Raw genomic sequence first — 7500 nt, forward strand, 5'->3', positions numbered from 1 at the left:
GATATCTATAGTCTATATATTATTCTATATTATATATATTATTATATATATCTTATATATATAGATACACACCATCACACCACCCGCACCCCCACACACAACACAACACACCCACCACCCCCCACCCCACCCCCCCCCCCCCCCTATTATATACTATCTATCTATCTCTCTGTCATACTCTCCTCTCGCTATATCTCTCTAGGGGGGTGTGTGTATATATATCTATATCCGTACATTATATATTATGTATATCTGGATCTATCCTTCACTATCTCTCCCCTCTCTACTCTATCTCATCTCTATATCGTAATATATCTATCATAATCTATCATCTCATCTATCTGGATACTGTATGTATGTGATACTATATTATCGGTATATATTACCTATATATTATGAATATATATATATATATATATCTATATATGTATATATCGTTACTATATATCCCTATATATATATACATAATATATATATACATACGTATTTATATATACACACACACACCCTACATCATATATGTTATATATTATATAATGATATAATATATATATATATATCTATATATTATATCATCTCTAATATCTCAAACATACTATTCTATATATCATATATATCATATATAATAATATATATATATATATATAAAATATATATATATATATATAGGGTATATTATAACACATACTCCATATATATACTCTATATATATATATATATATCTATATAATATATATATAATATATGTATATGTATTTAATCTAAAAAAAAAATGGGGGTGTTGTTATATAGTTTTTTTTTATCAATACTTCTTATATATATATTCTAAATATCTCTTCATATTATATATATATATATATATCTATATATACATATATGTCATATATATCTCATATATATATCTATATATATATAATATATTTATATATATAATTATATATATTTAGTATATGGATTATCATATAAATAAAGTTCATATGTATATATATATACATACTACTACATTATGTACATATATATATATATATATATTATATATATATATATTATACTATATATAAATATTATATATGCTATATACAATTGTGTGTGTGTCCCTCTGTGTGGTGCATATATATACAAACATACAAACAAATTTACAGCGTCCGTTATATTATTATATATATACATATATACTATATATATATATATATAGATATATATAATATATATTAATATTATATATATTGTATATTAATATATATATATAATATATATATATATCTTATTATATATATGTATATATATGTTATTTATTATATATAGATATATATATATATATATATATATATATATAATATATAGATGTATGTATGTATATATATATCTATATATATATATATATATATATATTTTTATATATATTATATATATGATATTATATCTATCTATCTATATCTCTATAATATCTGTCTAATATCTATCTATCTGGTATGTATGTATGTATTTCCCTATATAAAACCTATTATGTGTATCAATCTATAAATATTATGTTATATATACTATCATATATACATATATATATATAATATATATATATATATATATATATATCTATATGTCATATATAATATATCACATATATCTATATATATAATAGTATATAAAAACAACCTGTATGTATGTATATATATACCTATATATATATTCTATATATATATATATATATATCTATCTATATAGATCTATATATCATATATTATATATATACACATACACACACAACGCAACACACACACACACACACACACACACACACACACACACACACCACACAGCAACACACACACACACACACACACACACCCACACACAGACACATATATATATATAGAATATATATAATATATATATATATAATATATATATATATGGTGTGTGTGTAATATATATATAATACATACTATGTCTATATATGTATATCTATATGGATATACTATAACTTATATAACTATCTATATATATATATATAAGATATATCATAATATATAATATATTTTATATGGATATGTATGTTGTAATATATATTATGTTATATATTAGTATATATATTATTTCTATTATAAGTTCTATATATCCATATAATACTCCATATATATATCTAACATACTATTTATATTATACACACACCCCCATACATCATATATGTATCTCTATCTAATCTCTATATATATATATATACATGCATATATATATCTATATATACTATATATATATATCTCTTATATATATCTATATATATCAATATATATTATATACACTATGACATACATCATATATATCATAACTATATATATCTATTATATATATATATATCATTATATCTAGACTATATCTATATATGTTATATAATGTAGGGTGGTGTGTGTATAATATCTCCCATTATCCGTATATCTATAAATATATGCTATCTATCTCTCTCTCTATAATATAATATATAATATATATCCATTATATATATATATATATATATATCTTCTATACTCTATATTATACTATATCTATATAATATAGCATATATATATATATGGGTTTATACCTATAAATAAATTCATATGTATATATATACAATACTACATACATAGGATTACATATTATATATATATAATATATAATGTTATATATATATAGATATATAATATATAATAAAAAAACCAAAAATCCTATATAATCATCAATCATCATTCACGGGGCTACACGCCGTGGGGGCGCATGGCCCGTATCCACCATTCGCTCCAGCCACGAGGATCCCTCGAGGCGGGTATCCAGGCAGGCACACTGTGCCCTCTCTAATTCCTTCACGACAGGTCCCCATCGAGCTGCCCAAGCCCATTATCTCCTGGGTTCGTCGCCACATGTTTCCTTGGCCTCGCAGAGAGATAAAACTGATGGGTAGAGTCGTCCACAGGGAGACGAGCTAAGGGTGGCTCATATAGGACTGAAGTGGCGATCCTGTATTTATGCAGTAACAGGTCCCATGCCAGCTCAAAGTGTAACTCCGGTTGGCATTTGGTCTGCTTGACTGACCCCATGATCTGGTGAAGGACTTGTTACAAAAGCATCAAGGCGAGACTCCAAGAGACTGGATAACGTCCAGGGTTTCGCTTCCAGAGAGCTAAAACTGGCAGTATCAAGGCCTTGAAGACCAGCAAGCTTGGTCCTTCTGCATATGTACCGACATCTCCAAACGCCTCTTGTTGATCGAGTTTCATGGCTCCTTTTTGCCAGACTAAGTTCGTCTCTGACTTTCTTGGTCTTGGTCCCCAAGATTATGGACTACGTTAAACAAGGTAAGCCAAGCAATCTGTGAACGGGTTTCCCCTAACAGGCCCAACGTCCTGAAGAATACTTGGGTCTTGGTCGCAGGACGCCTCTAGGCTAGCCCATTAATCCAGTCAATCAGGTGTTTAAAAGTGCTGGTACAAGGAAAGCCTTGCCTCACCCCGAACTACAGGGAGGAAGTTCAACGAACCCCCACCACACTTTAAGCACTTTCAGTACCAGTATAAAGGCTTACTATTGAGGCCCTAATAAATCTGTGTCGGAATTCCACTGAGTCTCAGTATCTCCCATAACAGATTCCCGATGCATCGAGTCAAACGCCTTCTTGAGGTCGATGTAGGGGGGGTTGCAAGCAACCCACGACCAAACTCACGACGGCGTTCCACAATTACTCGAAGCATTAGTATACGATCTATCGTGGACTTGCCAGGAGTAAATCCAGACTGATGCTTCAGTAGGTGGTTGCGGATCCATTTTAGAAGAATGTGGATGAGAACCTTGCCTGGTATGCTGAGCAGTGTAATGCTACGGTAGTTTGCTTACAATCCCAACGATCCACTTTCCACCTTCCACAGAGGGATGACCATGCCGCTGCAGCAGTCAGGGGGAATGTACCAGGCTGCCAGTGGCAGTCAGGACTGTATGCAGCCCCGAGCCAATAGGTGTCCACCCCCAGCTTTTTTTAATAGCAGTTTTCAGCAGGATATCACGTGAATGCCTGCAGCTTTCCCTCCCCACTCTTCAGCTTGGAAATTCGCATCCTAACCTCTGTTAGGGTAGGAGGTTCCTCGTGATGGGTGGGTCCTATCACAGTCACTGAAACATTGCTTACATCCAAGCTAACCTGTTTTGAGGGTCTACCTGGTAAAACTGCTCAAAAATACTCAGCCCAACGTTCACAAACCCCAACATGATCTGAGATGATCTTGTCCATCTGCTTGACATAACTGCCAGTCTCTGTGAGGAGGGCTTAGAGTTCAGTTTTCCTCAGGGCTTGTAGGCAGGGTGAAGGTCCGTTTACTAGAAATGGCCCTTCAACATCCTCAGCAAGATTCCTGATGAACTGTTTCTTGTCCAGCTTCTCACGAGTGTCCAAGACCCTACGCACCATTGGAGCGTGCAGACCCTTGATCCCAGTCAGCCGAGCCTTGCAACACCGAGTGGCCTCTGATGTCTCCAGGGAGATGAATTCATGCTTGCCCTTGGGCGTACGCCAATGGACTCCTGACGCCTTCGAGTGTTAGGTGCTTTGAAGGCTCCACAGAAGCAAATGGTCCGTCAGGTTTTCGGAGTTCTGTGAATCGGTCAGAGCTCCATGGTGAACTGACGCGTGTGACCTCCTCCCTAGTCTTCCAGGTGAAACACCTTTGGATGGCCACTGGAGGGACGGGGAGTTTTGAGGTGGACCCGCAGGGTAGCCACAACCAGTCTATGGTTGGTGCCACAGAACTCCTTGGCTACTGTACCTGTATTGCTGTACCATGTCCAGTGATGCAGGTTGGGAGGCTGTACCAGGATCCGAGATCTCATTTTTCTGGGAACCTAGCAAAGTCCTGGAGAAGGAAGTTATTCTCACTGATGGGATCAGCTCCCGAGCCATGGGGGCCGAAAGACATCTCATAGCCAGCTTGGTCACAGCTGGATACCGCATTGAAGTCGCCCAGAACACAGGGGGCAATTGTTTGCCACAGATGCGAGTTTGGCATAGAACGCTTCTTTCCCATCAATTTTTACAAACATCAGTAGGGCGTATACAACAATAAAAAAGTCATGAGCCAAAGCATGCCTTCAGTTCTCAATGACATAATACGCTTATCAGCCGGGTGTCACCATCAACTACCGAGGCTTGAAGTCGGCTGGATATGGCTATAGGCTACTCCCTGGAGTGGTGACCATTGCTGTGGCCCAACAGTAGTAGGTGTACCCATCCACACTCTCGTGCTGCCTGACCAGTCTTCCTCACCCCTCTGAGAGGGCAGCCACCTCAACTCCCAGTCGCTTCAATTCCCGCGATACCAGAGGTAACTGCTCATCCAGATGTTCCATGCGCCTACCTGATAAGCACACCTGAGGTTAAGCCTCGAGTGGTCACTCCGAGTGCACGCCCCCACCGACACAGCCCCAAATAAAGGGGGTCGGCAGGCTATGGGACAGCCCATCCACCTGTGGGGTTCCCGAGGGCTTTGCCCCACAAGCTTCATGGTGGGTTGGCACCTGCCGGGGCGGAGGTGGGACGAGAAATTCTCGTTCCAATTCTGCGACCCAATAATTGCCCTCCCAGCGGGACCCACAGCCCGCCTTACTTGCTGGGTGGGAGGGACAACACCCCTCCCCCAGCATATCCATTTATTTTCGACGTTGCCGGTGGGTCTTTCTGGGGGGAGGAGGACTGGCAAGGCCCACCTCCCCTGAGCCGCCCCATTACCCCAGGGTGGCTAGGGGGCAGGAGTTGGTACAGAGCCAGAGCGTGTCCACATATATATATATATATATATATATATATATATATATATATATATATATATATATATATATATATATATATATATATATATATATATATATATATATGTGTGTGTGTGTGTGTGTATGCACATATAAAATAAATTATACGGTAGGTTCATGTTTGAGCCGCTATGGTCACAGCATGATACTTAATTGTAGTTTTCATGTTGTGATGCTCTTGGAGTGAGTGCGTGGTAGGGTCCCCAGTTCCTTTCCACGGAGAGTGCCGGTGTTACCTTTTAGGTAATCATTCTCTCTATTTTATCCGGGTTTGGGACCAGCACTGACTTGGGCTGGCTTGGCCACCCAGTGCCAGGTAGGCAATCAAAGTTCCTTGCCTAAAGGAACAACGCGCCGGCCGGTGACTCGAACCCTCGAACTCAGATTGCCGTCGTGCCAGTCTTGAGTCCGATGCTCTAACTACTCGGCCACTGCGGCCTTCGCGATCATGGACTTCCATGATTTTCTTGGCAACTTAAAGCGGTGGTTTGCCGTTGCCTTCCGCCCGGTGTTTTTATCGAGTCCCATCTCTATTTACCGGCACTGCTTGGGCTGGTTACCCACCCAGCGGCTAGGCAGGCAATCAAGGTGAAGTTCCTTGCCCAAGGGAACAACGCGCCGGCCGGTGACTCGAACACTCGAACTCAGATTGCCGTCATAACAGTCTTGAGTCCGACGCTCTAACCACTCGGCCACCGCTGCCTCATATATTCATATATATATATATATATATATATATATATATATATATATATATATATATATATATATATATATATTATGTATATGTATATATTATGTATATATAATTTAAATATATATACATATTATATATATATATATATATATATATATATATATATATATATATATATATATATATATATATATATATATATATATATGTATTTATGTATGTATACATACACACACACACACACACACATATATAATATATATTATATATATGTATATATATATATATATATAATATATATATATATATATGTATATATATATATAACATATATATATGTATACATATATATATATATGTATGTATATATATATATATATATATATATATATATATATATATTATATATTTATATTATATATATATATATATATATATATATATATATATATATATATATATATATATGTGTGTGTGTGTGTGTGTGTGTGTGTGTGTGTGTGTGTGTGTGTGTGTGTGTGTGTGTGTGTGTATATATTTGTGTGTATATGTATTATACATATACGTATATATATATATATATATATATATATATATTATATATATATATATATATATATTTATATATATATATATATATATATATATATATATATATATATATATATATATATATATATATATATATGGCCATATATGTAACTATTAATATGTATGTATATGCATATATACATTTATATATATATATATATGTATATATATCATGCATACTGTTACAAGCCCAGGTAGCTTGCTACGTGGCTTAGCCTGAATTAGGTGATTCTGGTACCCGGGTTGCCGTCGCGATCTTGCCATAGTCCCGCGCATGTGCGTGAGTGGGTCATGGTAAAGAAACGGAGGAGTGAGGACGACTTGCTGGATCGCCGTCACACAATCACCACCACTGGGCTTTTGGTTTGATTTTCTATGTTGCATTA

The 7500-nt window shown here is 35.5% G+C and overlaps 1 pseudogene; it reads right to left on the minus strand.

Annotated features, from left to right (window-relative positions):
* Positions 1-5153: 5153 nt before the first annotated feature.
* Positions 5154-7500, minus strand: part of LOC119570493 — a 12356-nt pseudogene continuing 10009 nt past the window's right edge.

Source organism: Penaeus monodon, unplaced genomic scaffold (assembly GCF_015228065.2).
Source record: "Penaeus monodon isolate SGIC_2016 unplaced genomic scaffold, NSTDA_Pmon_1 PmonScaffold_293, whole genome shotgun sequence".
Lineage (NCBI taxonomy): Eukaryota > Metazoa > Arthropoda > Malacostraca > Decapoda > Penaeidae > Penaeus > Penaeus monodon.